Here is a 19,007-nt window from a genome sequence, read left to right as displayed (position 1 = left end):
CTGATTCCCAAGCGCATTTTACAATGGCGCGGCCTGATCGAGCAACTTTTTCTAAATCAGACCCTAGCATCTGATGGCCTGATTCGCCAACATAAAAAGTTTCTGTGAATCAGGCCTTGCCCCCAGTAAAGAGGCATGGGCCCGGGCATTCGAGTCGCGCCTTCTCTACCTTGTCTCCCTGACCCTTTCGCGTAGTATAGGGTCCGGCCTTCGACTGGAGTTTAGTTTTCGTGGAAGTGTTTGCTCAGTGTGTTTGATCAATGCTGCCGGCGTCGGAACCACCACCCCTGCTCGCGCGCACCCTGCGCTCACCCATTGTGTTTACACTAAACCATTGTCTCCCCGCCTTTGCCTTCAATGGCGCCCGCCTTTCCCGATGCCTGCCCATGACTCCATGTTGAACAATGTCACAAATGTGCACGTTTGCTGCTGGAGAACTTTCAGAGCCAAGGGCCAGCGGCAACACAACAATTCACACATCCACAACATCTTACAATTGTGTTCCCAGGTCCTCGCACAACACTGACAATGCCCTAAATCATCCAGGAAGCGGAATCAATAATTTGCTAATGCCTTTGATTTACTAAGCATTTCATCCTTGCATATTATAGCGCTGCGCGCGAGAGACAGGGCCGCCTCCACTTTGTGCCCGATTGTGGCGGAGTTGCGTCTGTCCGCGCAAGGGGCACGCGGCCCAGGCATAGCATCTTCGCTTCTCGCAGGCCCCGCCGTGCTCTCTGCCAGCGCCTAATCTGGGCTGGTGGTACTGGGTGGAAGGGGCATGCCTCCTACACAGACTGCCACCCTCTTATCTCAGGGGAGCGTGGCCCCAACATTGCGTAAACGGTGCCAGCAAGCGTATGCGAGTGTCACCGCGTGCACTAAAATGCAGGTCTAAAGACAGCTTTGTATCCTTCCATGGCCATGCTGTGTCTACACGTCTGCCCATCTGTCTTTCTGTGTGTTTGGAGGAACAACATGTTTTTGTTTATCGCATCTGATGTTTTCCCCTGCACTCTGATTCTGTTACTGAAAAAAAAACTACCCAATTGTAGTTGTTGTATTTTGAACTTTTTTAACAACTAAAAAAAAATGCGCTCCTTTTATTCTCTCTCCGCGCTCGCAGTGTCCACGGCCGTTCGCAGAAGTCCCCGTGTCCGTGGATTGCGCTTTGTTATAGGATGCGCTGCCCCCCTGACGCTTTGCATAGTTGGCGGACCTGATTTACAAACATGTTCAACAATGGTAAAGTCCCATTGAACACGTGTGTAAATCAGGCCCCAGAGTGGTGAAATCGCGCACAAACAACGCAAATGTGTGAGTGCACGTCCCTTCGTGCACGAACAGTAAGTACACAGTCGGAAATACCACTCATGGCTTTTCATGGGTCTTGGGCTTTTTTTTTTTAAATGTGTTACTTATAAACGTGTACTTACACAGAACTATGAGGAACGTTCTTCAACCTCCACATACGTTTTAATTGATCACTATCACCTCTGGCGTGTGCACCACCAGGGGTGACTGGGAACCAAAAGAGCCCCTGGAAATAATGTTCAAAGTGGCCCCAAATTACACATTTTCAGCAAGCCCAACCCTTTTCCTATGGGAACATTCGGAACTACCACACAAAAGAGGCCCAGGGTGCAGAGGCCTGATGGCAAATCTCCAGAGTTCCCTATAGGCCAGTCCAGCCCTGTACGCCACCCACTGAACACTTTGTTTTACATAATGAGTGAAAGCTGGGGTAACACCCTCTGGGCCTGAATCATGGAACGTTTTCCTATGGGATTGCACCATTATAAAAGACTTCCATGAACCATGCTCTAAACTGTACCAGAAAACCGGGCCTTTAACCATCCTGTTTATTTATTTTTTGTTCTCGTGCAAGGACGCTGCTAACACGCCTCGCTCACGCTCCTATCAAGCGCCGCTGTTCAGGACACTTTCTAAAAAGTTACGGAGCTGGCAGCCCTTTTTCTCTTTGCTTACTATATATGTATGATTTGAGCTGATGGCGCCGTGTGCGTGCGTTCATTCCCCAGCAACGCTTGCGAGGCGCCTGGCGCCCCCTTCCACCCAGTGCCCGCGCGGCGCCCGGGAGAGGATCGCTTGCAAAGGGCTGGCAGCGAAGTGAACTGTTCCCAAAGTTGACACCATTAAGCCTGCGGGCGGCACATGCTTCCCGGTCCCTTTAAACCCTCCGGCACACAGGAGCACACATAACATGCTTGCTGGTTAAACACGTAATTAACAGCCCCACCGCTCATCTCCACGGGGGCTTCCTGGCCCGTATTTACATTTTTTTGACAGTACACCCACAGTTATCAGAAAAAAAGACTACTACCCCCCCCAGCCACCCCCCCACATACGAGGAGTTAATAAAAAAACGGGGACACGAACGATTGAATTAAAATATGTGTTTGCATGACGATTCGCATTTAAATGTTGCATTTTCATCTTCGCTCCGCATTTGGTTAAAGGGTTGATATTAAACGAGGCAGTACTATCCGGCAGCGTAATTAGACCTGTTTTTTTTCTTCTTTTTTTCCTCGTTGTTTAATGTTGAAATAGAGGGAAGAGAGAGAACATGGCATAAAAACAGGCCCGCGCCAATCAGCATGTAAAATACACTGCAATCATTAGAATCCCCATTTCTCCCTACCTTGCACTGCCCGTTTCATCTGTCTCTTTAAAGCTGCAATTGTGGGCGCCTCTTGATCATCGCGTGTTTTCATCACTCTAAGGCGCCCTAAAGAAAATGCACCCTTCTTTGCCTATGGCGGTGGGCCTTCAAATAATAGCTACTTGAAGCTTTCGCAGTGTTTGTGTGTGTGTGTGCGCGCGGGGGAGAGGGGGCCGAGAGAGATCCCCCTGGGGGCCTTTAGTTGTCTTTATTTAGGCCTGTCCGGCGTTTGCTTGTCCCTTTGCCTTGCACAGCTGCTGGACCCTGACCTTCAAGTTCCCCCCCAAAAAGAAATTCTTTTCAGATTTGAAGTTCCACCCTCCTTCCCCTCCCATCGGCACCGTCCTATTCAGCGCCGGAGATAACGTTATTCATCGCACATCATTGTATCAAACTCAATGGGCGAGCGGCTTTACCCCGGTTCAGAAGCAGACAAGGCAGCAAACGTCTTAATTTGGCCACCTTGCAGAGCAGGGCGAGTCGCAATGCACGGCAAATCTGTGGTGCAGAGTTTGAACCCCTCTGCGTGGCCTTGTTTCTATATTTTAGAATGACTTTATTTAAAAGTAGTCCTTTGCTCCCAGATTGACTTTCTCCGGCTATAAATAGCTTACACAAAGTAGAAGTGCACCAAAGGGTGTGTTCAACTATGGGCTGAGGTATGGCTGCGCGTGAGCGGATTTGGAGGGCACGTGGTTTTCCTACCAATACAGGCCTATGTTACTGGAAGACTCCAACCACCAAAATCCAGATGCTCTCCTGTGGTGGTCACTGTGTCCCATCGATAGGCCATCTTCGATGGGTCTTGCTCCGCTCTTCGGAGTAAGGAAGCCAACTAAGGGACTGATTCATGGAAAAGGATGCATAAATCCTGCAAAGCCTATGTTTCGAGAACAGCTCTGTGTGGCCCGTCGTGTATAAGAAAATCTGTGTGCTACGCGTATTCATGGAATTGTTCACGCAAAGTAACCCTATGTGCAAGTCGTGTCCGGAATGCCCATGACACGGCCACAGGCACACCCATTCCAGCCATGGAAATAGACCTTTGCACACTCCTCGAGCGATGCAATGCACCCCTGAAAAACGGCCTGTGAACCCCCACAAAGAGGCCAGTGTCCAGGTGAGGGTGTGTGGGATCCCTGTATTCCCAGCACCCCCTCAACATGAGTACCACATATCGTAAAAGTCGTAATTTCCCAGTACACATGCGTGCAAACCCCATAAACCGATCCTGCACCCCACTACACTGCTTACGAGCACCCCTAAGTCTGATCGGAACCCTGACTTTGTGCACGCACCCCTAAATCCAACATCGATCTTACCTCTGCGCAGTGATTCCTATGCGCAACTGTCTGTACACCTGGCTTTAGGTGGAGGATAGATCAAGTGCTTTGCATGGCCATTTCCTTGACGAGAGGTTGCACAGACAGATCCATGAATATGATTGATTATGCCAATTTGCAGATGTGCAATGGACTGCCAGCGACCCGTCCCTCATAACGGCCACATTTCCCCTTGTTCTTCCACATTTTGCGTGTTCCGCCCCCTACTCCGCTCTATGCGCAGGCCACGCTCTGCTGAGTGACTCGTACAAGATACTGGGCGCTCACAGTGACATGCTGAGCCTGTGCAAAGTCCCTGCAAAATGCGAAAAAGTCCCGCACCAATGCTTTCATCAACCAACAAACTGAGTTTTGCGTGCGGTTTGGCACGCAATGTCCCAATTTACTGCAAAATAATTCCATGAATCAGGGCCTACGTCCTTCCATTTCATTTTTGAGGGAATTTTATGTGCTTGCTGATGCAAATGTGTCAAGGCGCAAGTTTATGTGTCATTTGACACATATCAGGAAGTTGAGCTCTCTTGCATTACGATTAAAGGGAATTGAAACAAATTGGGGCACCACCCACCATTTTGTTCTATGAATGACCGTCACATATGTTATTATATAGTGACCGGCACAGTAGTTAATTCAAATCACTACTTGGCTTCGGGTCTACGAACACCTTTCGATTCTATGTTCGCGTGATCAAAGAGGCAAGTGAGACCTTTATGCTTAGCTGAAAATGACCTCAGCAGCGCATCACCTCTCAGCCGGCTTCAAAATTAAGTTTGCCTCAGAGGAGTCAGTATGCCTTCTGTGGTGTTTGAATGAGTCTCCTACCCTACTCCCTATCAGAGAAAGGATCTTTGAAGACCTTCTTGGAAAGTATGCTGAAAACCGCAGACGTACCTGATATCTAAAACAATATATGCACTCGGGCAATCATATTTATCCTGTAAGGTGTTTTCACCCGAGACATGCATGCCAAAGCCAGTCATCTTAGTGGCCCTTGTGGGTTTGGCTGCAAGTTACACCTGATGATGCCCAATGATGCAGAAAAATATCTAGAGATGCTTGTGGTCTCGCGCAGAAAGGATTTATGACCTAGCTGTTCGGGCTGGACTGCCCCTTTGGGGTGGGACCAAGGTTGATTTGCATATGGTCTTTCCCGTTTTGTAATGGCTTGTCAGGCAACGAACAGATGGTCTAGAAGGTTGCCCAGAGCAATGCCAGAAGTTAAGATTAATTCTAAACCACCCAGCTATCACCTCTTTCATTTTGCTGTAGTCACCCCAAGTGGGACGGGTATGGCCAGACATGGGTCCCGGGCCTGCTCCCATGCCTGCTGGGCCTAGAGACCCAAGGTACTCCTCATTGATGATGCCTAGTGAGGCCGAAACACGTCTGCGGATGCTTGTGGTCTGGTGCAGAAGGGATGTGAGCTAGTTGTTCTGGCTGGACTGCCTCTTTTGGGGTGGGACCACGCCTGATTTGCATATGGTCTTTTAACCTTCTGTAGTGGCTTGGCAGGCTGAAGCATGATTGTCTGGAAGGTTGCCCAGAGATTAATTTTAAACTTCCAACCATCACCTTTTGGTTTTTGCAGAGCATGAACACCAGTCAGTCAACCACCAGGCGATGATTCAGGTGATGTCTTGCCAAGTGAATCAGATTTAGGTGGGTAGAAATCTGTATCATTGGCACACTCTCCCATGGGAGATCTCTCACTAGAAGAGGACATGGACCATCCTGGTTCTTGTCATGGAGGTCATCTAAGGTTAAGTGCAGGAAGGGCCCAAACTATGCTTTTATCAGTGACCATGTGTTCCGCAAGACTTGAAATTGCATAATTATGGGCCCTGGTTCAGAAGGTGATCTGGGCAACTGTTACGCAGCTGTTGGTCGTGCAGAGTATGGGCTATCCCTCTGTTCCCAAGTATCAGACTGACAACCACAAGAATACCGCCAGAGTGATGCTTAGGACCAAAGAAGGTAGTCCGTGGAGCCAGGACTCAGGAACAACCGGAAAAACCCCGGAGCGCTGTAAAGGAAGGTATAAGGTTATGTAACTGTTCAATATGCAAATTCTCGTGAATACAACCAAGACACGATATACCTGTGTATGCTGGAGCGTTGTGTATGCTGGAGCGTTGTGTATGCTGGAACGTAGTCCCAGAGAGTCGGAGGCCAGCGTTACCAGGGGGGGACAGACGTGGCGGCAGAGACAGGCAGGTGACCACCCAGGACGGGGTCTTCGTAACAAGAAAGGTAGCAAGTAGCAGAAGTGTCCAAGGGGATAGACACAAGGCAGTCCGTAGGCAAAGCGTAGGTCGGCGTTGATGGATCCAAATTCCAAGGCAGAAAGGGGTGAGACACGAGCAATCCGTTGGGCAAAATAGTTCATCAACCAATAATCCACAGTTCCAAGGTAGACAAAGCAGACAAGGGTTAGGCACTGAGCAGTCCGGTAGACAGAGCAGGGGCCTGGCGAAGTAAGGAGACTTGAAAACGAAGCGCAGCAACACGTGATCCAGAGAGAAACAGCTGTGAAGCAACGTGTTCCGTAACCGATAATGCCCACGACATGCCACCACGCAAAGCAGATCTAGCCACACATACCAACCTATGCGCCCTCCTCGCCTGCCAAGTCATGCACCCTAGCAATACTGTGTGCCTTTTCTCCGCAACCAAGGCAGCACCCCACAGCACTGCATAGGGTCCCCTCACAATATGAGTTGCATGACTTGTGACTCAAGCCGGCCCCTGGTAAATCTGCATGAAAACCTCTGTAAACTATGGCTGCACCCAGCTAATCCGCACACGCGCACCCTTAACTGCAATTGGCACTTCAACTGTGTGCCCAAACCCCTATATTCTGGATCGAACTGTATCTTTGGGCATTGATACCTATGTGATTGGGACTTTGCACGTGTCTTCATGTGGCAGTGAGATCATGAGCTTTGCCTGCTAATTTCCCTGACGTGGCATAGGACAGTCCGATCCATGAATGCACTTGGTTTTGTGCAGTGCCGCAGAGGGATGTCCTCGCTCCAGGCCTTCCCTCAACACGGCCACAAAATGCCTTGTTCCTCTTCATTTTGTGTGGGCAATGGGGAATATGCAAGTTCTGCCCCCTATTTACTTCATTGCTTAGGCCCCTACCACACTTTGCATGGGGTCTCACGCAAGTCGCTCAACTGCACGCAGAGACGGATGGGCCAGCGCGAAGTACCAGCAAAGACCGGGAAATGCACGCAAAGCGAGTTCTATGAATCGGTAAACAGAATTTTGTGCACTGGTTACTGCAAACATTCACTTATCAGCGTGCAGAAAATTCCTTAAAAAAGATACTAAGCTGGTGGAACTTTTCCAAAAGTGTCTCACACTTTTTCGCAGGTAAGTTTGGAGACCACTGAATACTCACAGTTCACTTTTCGCCCGAGAAGGGCAGTGGACCATATTATGGGGTGTACGAAAATGACATCAGCCTATCCACCTTCTAAGGGCACTCCTGACTGATAAAAAATCTGTTCAGACCAGTTCCCGGAGAAGTACAACATTTTTTCTGGATATCGATCCATCTAAAATTATAGAGCTTCACCAGATCTCTGGACTATTTTGCCCAGCACAACTAAATACATGCCCACAGGCAATGAACATATATAGCGCCATGGTTTATCTTCAGAAAGTTTTAATTGCCCATCTGGCTCACCTGAAACCATCATAAAAAAAGTCCAGAATTTAAAAACTTTACTGTGGACTTACCAAATATTTTTGCTAACATGGTCATGAGTTTTAAGATGACCAGGTTATGTGCATTTAGATGGTCAGGCCAGTGGTCGAAGTGAGCAGGAACGGTGGGGAGCGGTGTTCCACCACTTTTATTTTTTACTGTTAACAGCTCCACTACTTTTTGCAACCATTTTCACTATTCCGGAACTGTTCTTTGTGAAGTTAAAGCACATTTCCCCATTTTACCACCGGATATCAGATACGCCTAAACTGAAATCCATTTCAACTCAATTGGCTGTCAACCAGCATGACTGCACCCCTTGAAAAAAGGGTTGCACGTTGCTCCCTTCCTTCCTACCCAGTCCCCCGCCTGAGTCACAGTTCCACTACTTTTTTCTTACACTTCTATCACTGGGTCAGGCCATGTGCTTTGGAAGTTCCACACATTACCGACAGGCTTTGACTGAAGATGAAGTCAGTGAGAATTCGAAAGCGTATACACAGCACCAACGATTTGCTACTATTTTTAGTTATCCCAATATTTTTACATTTCATAGCCTGATCCTTAGACAGGGCTAGTACAGGGTCAAGCGGCCCTTTGTACACAAAGCTTTGATAATCCGAAAAGGAAAATGGATAGGAACATGTAAATGACCAAATGCAGACGTTGACACGAGTGGCGCCATTAGCGGGGAAACGTTCCTAACGAACCTACCCATCCAAAATGTTGTCAGGTCATAAATCATGAAATGGGCTGGCGTTGGCAGTGAGATATACCCGTCCCGATGACTGATTTCCATCAGCGCCATCAAAAGACGGAAAGCGCCCCTCTGTTTTGGGAGGGGGCTATAAGGGATTAGGTTTTTATATAGTTTTTGGTGTTTTATATTTCAAAATTAACATATTTGTGAATTAATGTATTCTGTGAAAGGTTTGTAAAAAGCTGCAACCAGTACTTAATTCGTCAAAAAATAAGTGCCAGGGCCCAAATATTTTCTAGTACTGCTGCGACACTGCGGGTGGGCCCCACTGCTGCCACCACCCATAGCTGCTCCCCCCACACAGTGTCGAAATATTTGGGGTTACACCTCAGCTCGCACCTGCTCATAGTGGTCAATGGATGCCCTGACTATCACTTCATAATCAAACTGAGTCTGAGACTGTAAGTGTCGGTGCTCAAAAATAAGTGCCAGGGCTGAGCCCTGGCAAACACCCCCACAAATTAAGCTCTGCAAACATTACCCAGTAAGAATATTTGAAAAAAGAAGGCATTTCTGCATCATGTAAGGCTCATTTTCCTCAGCTCTCGTGGAAGTGGCCAGGAGGAGAGCTCAGGAGCAACACGTTTGTCTTGGAAGCAAGGCAACGCAGTTCGAATCCCGGCCTGGTGCTTAGAGACCGGTCTCCTGTATTAAGCGCTGTATAAAAGATTAATTCATTAATGTTCCCCTTGCACCTCTACCCGGGTTTTTATGCGTTCATCCATTTCCAAAATTCACTTTCCCCATTGAACTATTTCCACCACCACCCCTCAAACCTCGGAACACTGCGGCTCCCTAAATGTAGGCCACATTACAAAAAAAAAAAAAAAATAAAAAAAAATCCCAAGCAGAATTGATGGATTTCCATCCATCCCATTGATCTAAAGATAACACCCGGCTGAACATTTACACCAAAAAGCTGAATACTTTTGGAAGGAGACACAAACACAAAGAGCGTTGTGCATCTCTGTGGATAAGCAACACAAACAGTACAACACAAAGCGACTCCTTTAAGAGAGTGCATTCAGTTTTCGGCCTATACGTTTGTGTGTGGGGAGGGGGGAGTTGCCAACATTTGGGGGGATTTGGCGGTTTCAAAAGGGAGAGGTTTATACATTAGTGCCGAAAGTTGCAAAACACTGTTGATATTCAAATGTTTATTGTGCTCGATCTGGGATAAGCTGCCGCGGGAGAGGCCTGTTAAGGGCCTACAACTATTGCTAATTCCCCTCAGCATTGAGGCCCGCACAAAGGGCTTAATCCAGCCCCTCTCTTGTCCCAGAGAGCCTATGCGGGGTTCTCTCCCATAAACTAACAACACTCTACCGGGGCGCTGCCAGGGGGCTCAAAGGAAGGGGCGCCGTGTTTATACTTCACCAGCGCGGGGCCCTGCGACACATTTTAAGAGCTTCCCCGAGGCCTTGAGCCATCATTAGAAAGGCAACATCAGCCTCAATGGGCTGGAAACACCAGATTGAAAAAAAAAAAAAAAACCTAAAACAAACGTGAAATCGTAAAAGTCCTCCACGTCTTTAGCGAGACATACACCTCCCGTTGTTGCAATCTTTCGCCTTTGGTCTCGGCCCCAGATCAGTGTATTAGATGGGTTTCCTAATAGTATCCAGTCTGACTCCATCCATAGTGTGCCCGCCAATAGGATCGCGGGGCGACGCACGTGATTTACTGAGACCGGAAATGAGGTTCGCCTCCTGTGTTTGCACAGATGAATGCAATAAACAAGAGAGGAACGCATCCCTGTTCTGAAGCCAAACGTATGGAGTAATACAACAGTTATTAACTGCATTCTTTTCGATAGTGAGCATTCACATAACGCTCACTGCACAGTTGAGTTTATTTTATTTCTTTTCTCAATTTGAGATATTTGTAATGTACAGATATTTCTCAAAAGAGTGCTGCATTTTCAACAGAGCAAATAAAAACGACAAGCACAATAAAAAGATAAAGGGGCAGGCGACCTATACACGCGTGAGAAATGAAAAATTGACATCTCTGGACAGGAAGTATAAAATATGAAAAGAAAACGTGGTATAAATAAAACAGGGGAGCCAACTTTATAAAAGTATTGCAAGCTTCCAGCCCATGAAAAGAAAATAATCAACTCCTTCTTTTGAGACTTGAACCGACAGTGCAAGATTCCCGCACATGCTAAGAAACAATTCAACTCCTTCAATGGTGTCAAGAACCTACGGTGCAAGATTCCTGAACATGCAAAGAAAAGATTCAACTCCTTCAATGGTGTCAAGAACCCAAGGTGCAAGATTCCTGAACATGCAAAGAAAAGATTCAACTCCTTCAATGGTGTCAAGAACCCACGGTGCAAGATTCCTGAACATGCAAAGAAAAGATTCAACTCCTTCAATGGTGTCAAGAACCTATGGTGCAAGATTTCCGAACATACTAAGAAACGATTCAACTCCTTTAATGAAGTCAGGAACCGACAGTGCAAGATTCCGGCACATGCTAAGAAACAATTCAACTCCTTCAATGGTGTCAAGAACCTACGGTGCAAGATTCCTGAACATGCAAAGAAAAGATTCAACTCCTTCAATGGTGTCAAGAACCCACGGTGCAAGATTCCTGAACATGCAAAGAAAAGATTCAACTCCTTCAATGGTGTCAAGAACCCACGGTGCAAGATTCCTGAACATGCAAAGAAAAGATTCAACTCCTTCAATGGTGTCAAGAACCTATGGTGCAAGATTTCCGAACATACGAAGAAACGATTCAACTCCTTTAATGAAGTCAGGAACCGACAGTGCAAGATTCCGGCACATGCTAAGAAACGATTCAACTCCTTCAATGGTGTCAAGAACCTATGGTGCAAGCTTCCCTCACACGCAAAGAAAAGATTCAACTCCTTCAATGGTGTCAAGAACCTATGGTGCAAGATTCCCGAACATGCTAAGAAAAGATTCAACTCCTTCAATGGTGTCAAGAACCTACGGTGCAAGATTCCCGAACATGATAAGAAACGATTCAACTCCTTTAATGAAGTCAAGTACCGACAGTGCAAGATTCCGGCACATGCTAAGAAACGATTCAACTCCTTCAATGGTGTCAAGAACCTATGGTGCAAGCTTCCCTCACACGCAAAGAAAAGATTCAACTCCTTCAATGGTGTCAAGAACCCACGGTGCAAGATTCCTGAACATGCAAAGAAAAGATTCAACTCCTTCAATGGTGTCAAGAACCTATGGTGCAAGATTTCCGAACATACGAAGAAACGATTCAACTCCTTTAATGAAGTCAGGAACCGACAGTGCAAGATTCCGGCACATGCTAAGAAACGATTCAACTCCTTCAATGGTGTCAAGAACCTATGGTGCAAGCTTCCCTCACACGCAAAGAAAAGATTCAACTCCTTCAATGGTGTCAAGAACCTATGGTGCAAGATTCCCGAACATGCTAAGAAATGATTCAACCCCTTCAATGGTGTCAAGAACATATGGTGCAAGCTTCCCTCACACACAAAGAAAAGATTCATCTCCTTCAATGGTGTCAAGAACCCACGGTGCAAGATTCCGGCACATGCTAAGAAACGATTCAACTCCTTCAATGGTGTCAAGAACCTATGGTGCAAGCTTCCCTCACACGCAAAGAAAAGATTCAACTCCTTCAATGGTGTCAAGAACCCACGGTGCAAGATTCCTGAACATGCAAAGAAAAGATTCAACTCCTTCAATGGTGTCAAGAACCTATGGTGCAAGATTTCCGAACATACGAAGAAACGATTCAACTCCTTTAATGAAGTCAGGAACCGACAGTGCAAGATTCCGGCACATGCTAAGAAACGATTCAACTCCTTCAATGGTGTCAAGAACCTATGGTGCAAGCTTCCCTCACACGCAAAGAAAAGATTCAACTCCTTCAATGGTGTCAAGAACCTATGGTGCAAGATTCCCGAACATGCTAAGAAATGATTCAACCCCTTCAATGGTGTCAAGAACATATGGTGCAAGCTTCCCTCACACACAAAGAAAAGATTAATCTCCTTCAATGGTGTCAAGAACCCACGGTGCAAGATTCCTGAACATGCAAAGAAAAGATTCAACTCCTTCAATGGTGTCAAGAACCCATGGTGCAAGATTTCCGAACATACTAAGAAACGATTCAACTCCTTTAATGAAGTCAGGAACCGACAGTGCAAGATTCAGGCACATGCTAAGAAATGATTCAACCCCTTCAATGGTGTCAAGAACATATGGTGCAAGCTTCCCTCACACACAAAGAAAAGATTCATCTCCTTCAATGGTGTCAAGAACCCACGGTGCAAGATTCCTGAACATGCAAAGAAAAGATTCAACTCCTTCAATGGTGTCAAGAACCTATGGTGCAATATTCCCGAACATGCTAAGAAAAGATTCAACTCCTTCAATGGTGTCAAGAACCTACGGTGCAAGATTCCCGAACATGATAAGAAACGATTCAACTCCTTTAATGAAGTCAAGTACCGACAGTGCAAGATTCAGGCACATGCTAAGAAATGATTCAACCCCTTCAATGGTGTCAAGAACATATGGTGCAAGCTTCCCTCACACACAAAGAAAAGATTCATCTCCTTCAATGGTGTCAAGAACCTACGGTGCAAGATTCCCGAACATGCTAAGAAACGATTCAACTCCTTTAATGAAGTCAGGAACCGACAGTGCAAGATTCCCGCACACGCATATAAAAGATTCAACTCCTTCCATGGTGTCAAGAACCTAGGGTGCAAGATTCCCGAACATGCTAAGAAAAGTTTCAACTCCTTCAATGGTGTCAAGAACCTACAGTGCAAGATTCCCGAACATAAGAAACAATTCAACTCCTTTAATTAAGTCGGGTACCGACAGTGCAAGATTCAGGCACATGCTAAGAAATGATTCAACTCCTTCAATGGTGTCAAGAACCTATGGTGCAAGATTCCCGAACATGCTAAGAAAAGATTCAACTCCTTCAATGGAGTCAGGAACCTATGGTGCAAGATTCCTAAACATGCTAAGAAACAATTCATCTCCTTCAATGGAGTAAGGAACCTTTGGTGCAAGATCCCTGAACATGCTAAGAAACTATTCAACTCCTTCAATGGAATCAGGAACCTATGATACAAGATTCGCGAACATGCTAAGAAACAATTCAACTCCTGTAATGAAGTCAGGAACCTATGGTGCAAGATTCCGGAACATGCTAATAAATGAATCAACTCCTTCAATGGAGTCAGGAACCTATGGAGCAAGATTCCCGAACATGCTAAGAAACGATTCAACTCCTTCAATGGTGTCAAGAACCTACGGTGCAAGATTCCGGAACATGCTAAGAAACGATTCAACTCCTTCAATGGTGTCAAGAACCTACGGTGCAAGATTCCCGAACATGCTAATAAACAAAACTATTGAACTCCTTCAATGGAGTCAGGAACCTATGGTGCAAGATTCCCTCACACGCAAAGAAAAGATTCAACTCCTTCAATGGAGTCAGGAACCTATGGTGCAAGATTCCTGAACATGCTAAGAAACAATTCAACTCCTTTAATGAAGTCAGGAACCTATGATGCAAGATTCCCAAACATGCTAAGAAACGAATCAACTCCTTCAATGGAGTCAGGAGCCTACAGTGCAAGATTCCCTCACATGCATGCAAAGAAAAGATTCAACTCCTTCAATGGAGTCAGGAACCTATGGTGCAAGATTTCCTCACATGCGTGCAAAGAAAAGATTCAACTCCTTTAATGAAGTCAGGAACCTATGATGCAAGATTCCCAAACATGCTAAGAAACGATTCAACTCCTTCAATGGAGTCAGGAGCCTACAGTGCAAGATTCCCTCACATGCATGCAAAGAAAAGATTCAACTCCTTCAATGGAGTCAGGAGCCTACATTGCAAGATTCCCTCACATGCATGCAAAGAAAAGATTCAACTCCTTCAATGGAGTCAGGAACCTATGGTGCAAGATTCCCTCACATGCATGCAAAGAAAAGATTCAACTCCTTCAATGGTGTCAAGAACCTACGGTGCAAGATTCCCGAACATGCTAATAAACAAAAGTATTCAACTCCTTCAATGAAGTCAGGAACCTATGGTGCAAGATTCCCGAACATGCTAAGAAACAATTCAACTCCTTCAATGGAGTCAGGAACCTATTGTGCAAGCTTCCCTCACACGCAAAGAAAAGATTCAACTCCTTCAATTGAGTCAGGAACCTATGGTGCAAGATTCCTGAACATCCTAAGAAACAATTCAACTCCTTTAATGAAGTCAGGAACCTATGATGCAAGATTCACAAACATGCTAAGAAACGATTCAACTCCTTCAATGGAGTCAGGAGCCTACAGTGCAAGATTCCCTCACATGCATGCAAAGAAAAGATTCAACTCCTTCAATGGAGTCAGGAACCTATGGTGCAAGCTTCCTTCACACACAAAGAAAATATTCAACTCCTTCCCCCACCCCAGGCAAGGTAGGGAGAAAGTACACACACACACACACACACACACAAATGTATCTTGTTAGAGCTTTGCAAAATTAGAAAGGAATGTGAATGGCCTAACACAAGTAGAGAATGTTTAATTGGGTTCTCCCTATTTTTTTTTAACAAGGGGTCAGATCTGTTGGGATGGGAGAATATACACAGTATCAAAAGAAAACACAGACTGACTACCTCTCTCTAGAAGTCCTTGATGGACAGCAGGGTAGGAAAAAAGGTTCCACCTTGTCGATAAGTAGAAAGGTCATCTGGGTTAGTTTTAGTTTTGAGTTTTTATTACTAAAAGTTCTCTTTAATTATTTTTCATAAAAACATGTTAAAAAAACAATTAACATTTGATCCTATGATCATCATTCAGCCCTTTCATTCAAACAAAACCTAATACAAACATGGGGTATTCTAACTTGATTATTTCTTGTAGCATAACAATCAGTGCATTATACAGATGAGACAAAGGAAAAATACATTGAGTTCCTTTTTACAGGTCGACATATGTTTCTGCCCTTAAATGTATACCACTCTTTTCTGGGGTGGTCACTTGTGGAAGTATAGGGCCATCTTCAGGACATGTATTTTTTAACTGGAAGATCAGTTTCTTTCCCCAATGGTAGATTTGATGATCTACAGAAATATATTAAACAAAAACTGCCATTAAAAACAAAGCTCCTGCTACCCAGCTGGTTTAAAGGTGATGACTCATATAGCATATCTGAAGGATCACCCATTTCACCCCCCTGTTGTCCATATAGTGTGACTTTAGGACTTCTGAGTATGTCTACTTAGGGTTATTTATCCAGTATACAAAAAGTTCTGAAAACCTAAAGAACATGGAACTAGTGAGTATTCCGTTATTTCTACTATTGGATTTGTCTATATTCAAACCATTTTAGTGGAACTTACAGTGAAGCTCTTATCTAGCCGTAATGCAATTTTAGTTGCTTGATCTGGCTAGGCCCAGGCAATGGCATTCTGGCGATTTGGAGCGGCACTTCAGGAATCCTTCTGTTGTGCTATCTATAAGGATACATAAAATTGTGGATGTTGCACCCTTTATTTTTATCATGGATGTATCTATAGTTAGTGCAGGCAACTTACTTTAGCACCCGTGTTCAGTCGTGTATATTATTCTTGGTAGCTAGATAGCATGGAGGCTGTTCACAGTCATCCATTGGTGTTTAAGCAACACTTCAGCCACAATATCTGTCAATAGAAGGGGGGAATATTTTATGCTCTCATAGTGCACTTCGCGAGTGTAGACTATTTCATATATATTATTAATCATGCTGTTAGCCATACTACTGTAAAAGGCATATCAAGGAGTTATACATATGCCACTGTATTTCTTGGTAAACTTAATGCGTCCGTAATATTGTGTAGAATATGGTGATGAGATCACATTGTAGGAGGTTGCATCTGCCATGTTCTGCTCGAGGCAAAGACGCCATAAAAATGCAAGAGGAATTTACTAAGCCCGTTCGACTTACCTTACTGCAGCTAGTAGCAGGAATGAATACTGCTCATCAGACGTTCAATGTTGATCCGAAACAGCTGTAAAAGTCTACCTTATTATCAATCACGTGACTCGTGTCATGTGGTCACGTGACAATTTTTGTTGTACGAAAATTTAGCAAGACGTAACTTTTTTCAAGTAACTTTCTAAATGTGTTTGACAGAATATTGATGTTTTTGTTTGCCCATTTTCTTTACATAGCTTTTTTTCTTATTTAATGGAAAATTAATGCTTAATGTTACGTGCTCATCTGACAGTGTGTCATCAAGTAACTGTGTTGTATTGCAAACATGTGTAGATCGATTAATTAAAATAATGTATCAGGCGCAAAGTCATGCTGTTTTAATGATCTGACTTACTTAACTTGGGAAAGTTTCTTGTTTGATAATAATACCATATTACAGGTAATAGGGACTCCCAATCTCATATGGTGTATAGCTGAAGAGACCTGACCAATCCGAGTATGCGGACAATTACCCCACTTGTGGTATTGGCATAGTTGTGCGGGAAACAGGTATTAATGCCATGATGTTACGTGCTGTTAGCATCTATGCAATGTATGGTGCCAATGGTTAACCCTCTTATATAGCTCAGGTGGCCTACAGGGCTTAATATGAGGAAAGGTGAATGATAGAGGTATCACCATTTATAATTAAAGATAGGTCCTCTATCTGGATCTTAATACAGGTACAAGGCTGTTCATGTGCAACGGGTAAAAGTGATGGGTGTGGCATACTAACTTGGCTTGATGGAGGCCAAATATGGAGAGGGTAGGCAAAGAGCAGGATGTTATAACTACGTAAATAAACTCCATTCGACGGTGGTGTTGAGGCTGTATTTTACCATGTCTAAGTTGTAAATCCACCTCTGTTCACATTTTGTTAGTATTAGATCTCGGTTGCCTCCTCTTGGGGATAATTTGACAACCTGAATGACACACCACAGCATGTCTGTACACTTGTGATGCTTGGCCACAAAGTGAGCTACTAATGGTTTGGTCTCGATTTGGTTTTGAATACAGGACTTACGCTCACAAATTCTCTGACATATTTGGCGTGTGGTCTTTCCGATATAGACCAGGTCACATGGACATTTGATAGCAAAAACTGCCCATTGGGTGAGGCAATTAGTGAAGGCTGTGAGTTGAACTACTGTGTCTCTCAGTTTAATGCTTTTCATATTAGCAGTTTGTGCGCATACCAAACATTTGCCGCATCGGTGGTGGCCTTCGACTGGAGGTAAGCCTCGTAAGGGGGGTTGCAGCGGTTTGATCCTTTCAGTAATAGAATATGTGTGTACAAGGGTGTCCTTGATATTTCTTTGCCTTTCAAAGGCAAAACGTGGTGGCGCTGGATTAAAATCCTCTGTTCTTATCATGTGCCAGTGTTTTAAGATTGTCTTCCTTAATTGACTGCTGATCGGGCTATAAGTACTAACACACGTCATTTTATCCACAGTATGTCGCTCTGATGGTTCTAGGCAGCTGGCTCTATGTATGTGTAGCGCTCTTTTGTAGGCCTGTTGTATTTTAGTCTTTGGGTATCCTATCTCTTTGAGTCTGGATTTCAATATTTTCCCATGTTCTTTGTACGCATTCACTGAGGAACAGTTTCTGCGAATTCGCAGGAACTGTCCATGTGGAAGGCCTTCTTCAAGACTTTGTGGGTGGAAACTGCTATAGTTAAGTAACACGTTTTTGTCAGTCGGTTTCCTATATAATACAGTTGCCAATCCCCCTGAATCTGTCTTTTGTATGTCAAGATCTAGGAAAGGTATGTTCTTGGATCTTGAATGTATTGTAAACTGGATGTACAAATTCTGGGTGTTCAACCAAGTATGGAACGAATTTAGTTGATCACCGGTGCCGCTCCAAATCAAGCAGATATCGTCAATGTAGCAAAGCCATTTTTTATGAATATAGAATATGGATTACTGATACCATAAACAAATTGTTGTTCCAAATCATCCATATAAAGATTAGATAGGTCCGGTGCGAAGGTCGCACCCATGCTCGTGCCCTGTAGTTGGTTGTAAAATCGGCCGTTGTAAAGATTTATTTTTTCAGTAAGTGCCAAACTAATGCATTCTAAAATGAATGCAATGGGGACTTGTGTTAGTGTATGGGTACGATTATTCAGATAATTCGTCATCACCCTTAAGCAGTCATGTTGGGGAATGCTGGTATATAGACTCACCACATCCAGGGTCACCAGGATGTCATTTGGGTTTAGTTTAATAGTCTTGAGAGTTCTTAGCATGCTGGCAGTGTCTTTAACATAAGATGGCATTTTCGAAACAAAAGGCCTTAGGAACCAGTCAGTATAAATAGACAATGGTTCTAGGAATGATTTTATGGCAGCCACAATAGGTCTTCCTGGTGGTACTAGGGGGTTCCTGCTACTAGCTGCAGTAAGGTAAGTCAAACGGGCTTAGTAAATTCCTCTTGCATTTTTATGGCATCTTTGCCTCGAGTAGAACATGGCAGATGCAACCTCCTACCATGTGATCTCAT

This window comes from Ambystoma mexicanum, chromosome 11 (assembly GCF_040938575.1).
Source record: "Ambystoma mexicanum isolate Mex_15411 chromosome 11, UKY_AmexF1_1, whole genome shotgun sequence".
NCBI lineage: Eukaryota > Metazoa > Chordata > Amphibia > Caudata > Ambystomatidae > Ambystoma > Ambystoma mexicanum.
This window is presented reverse-complemented; position numbering follows the sequence as displayed.